Genomic DNA, 2,095 nt, shown 5'->3' with positions numbered 1-2,095 from the left:
ATGGGGAGGCGGGAGTAGGAGGCCAAGCGAAGTCAAGCTCTGTACAAAGGTGGAGACTGCGCCAGAAATAGAAAGGGGGAAAGTAAATCAGAATTTAAGAGTCTTGCATATATTCATTACGATAAGATATATTTTGGTTTTGCAAGCACCGGCAATTCCATTAGCCAAAGAGATACACAATCACTTTTGATACAAAAGAGACAAGAATTTTATTACCATTGTATCAGATCCAGTGACTATAGCAAATTCAATCCCCTTCCTTTGCCAGTTACATGATTCACAAGGTGTTTGCTGCAAAGACTGACAATCCAACTGTTTGTGTGTGCCGAACGAGCTATTCTTGATGCGAAGGAATCGCATAAGTGGTCAGAAATGTCCAGGAGGGTGATGAAACCTGAAACGGATCCAAATGCAGCATGATAGAAATAGGCTTTGGCTCTCAAGGTAGGAAAGAGGAATATCGCAGATACTGCTAATGCAAGCTGGTTATTAAACTAAACTACCGATCACTGGAGGATGGAAACCAGTCAGATGTCCTAGATCTGAAAGTTCTGACCAACATGGGACATCACCTGTTAGTGACAGAACATGGATTTCTCCCTCTACCTCCACCTGGTGCCAGAGATTAAAGAGACCCCGATTGTGACTTGCCAATATTTCAGGGAGACTGCAAGTCTAGTTCTTTATTTAGGCCAACATCCATTTTCTTGTATTAAGATTCTGCTCCTTTAACACGAGTTGCAAAAACTGACTTGTGAAAACATACTTACTTACGGAAATGGCAGAAATGTCTCATGAGATCCTCGCAGGAGTAACACATAATACTGATACTGTTGTCTGTCTCTTGGCACCAGCTTTTTATCAAATGGCTTTTCATAGGTCTGCCTGAAGAATATAGTATTAACTCCATAGTCAGAATGAAAGACAGTGAAACGTCAAGAATCTATAATCAGTCTTCTAAGAAATTACAGTCTGGACATTTGTAATGGCAAGTTTTTTCTCTGTTTCTTAGAATTGCTGGACCACCTATTTTTCAAATTACCAGCAAAAGCATCACAGCAGTGGATGTTCCAGTTCCTGTCAATCGTTATTATTATTAATTATTTAATTACTTTCTTAGAACTACTGAATTAAAGTGCAAACTTCATTCCTTGGTTAATTACAGGTCTGAATTAACTCTGCCTTTTAGACCAAAGCATCGCAATACATTTATCTGCAACTTTTCTTCCTCTCCCCTCGCACTTCCCAATACATGTTTGCCACCTTGTAGAGGAAGCTTTTCCAGGGACGGGTTGAGTTTTACAGAGCCTGCCTCAATAGGGCACAGGACTAAATGATGACTTCTTTGTGGCAATGTTTACTACTAAAGAAGAATAAGCTACTAAATTAGAATAATCTCATAGGATTTAAGCACACTTTGATCTTGATTTACCAAGGTGCTGACTGTGCCATACATTTCCGTTGGGTGGAATCTGTATTTTATGATGATGGGGGGGAAAAAACTTCAAAGCAAAAAAGCTATGAACATGTGGATAAGAAGATTTGTATTTTGAGTGCTGCTGAGTATTTGTGTAGACAAAAAGATGGTGCTTTTGAGATAACACTGGAGCTGCACAGCGGGCCTGAAAACATAAAACCCAGCAGTGAATGGAGCCTTGAAACACGAATCCAAACCCACAACCAGCATTCACGATCCAGCCGAGAGAGGCTTTTTATTTACTTTTCCGTGCCATTGAGTGCAACAATTCATTTACTCCCAATATATAAATACATACACACACGACATTAAGTAATATCCTGCTGATCCGAAATGCTCCCCAGGCCTCACACCCTCCCCACCGGCAATCCCCCTCCCAGCCAGCTCTCTTCCGCTCTGCAACGGCGCAGCCCTGGGGTACGTAACTGAGAAATCTCTGCTTCAGACAAGGGAGAAAGCTTCATGAATCACCAAACAACACTTCTCAGGTGGGAAAAGCACATTCTTTGTTCCTCTATGTGGAATTAGAAAAATATGTGTAGAAGTAAAGCCCTGAAAGCCCCGGGAGAGCAATTGCTCTCTTTCTCTTTCTTTTTCGGTTTTGTTGAGCTTGTGAGT

The sequence above is a fragment of the Fulmarus glacialis genome, unplaced genomic scaffold (assembly GCF_000690835.1).
Source record: "Fulmarus glacialis isolate BGI_N327 unplaced genomic scaffold, ASM69083v1 scaffold7076, whole genome shotgun sequence".
Classification (NCBI taxonomy): domain Eukaryota; kingdom Metazoa; phylum Chordata; class Aves; order Procellariiformes; family Procellariidae; genus Fulmarus; species Fulmarus glacialis.
Note: the sequence above shows the minus strand (reverse complement) of the source record.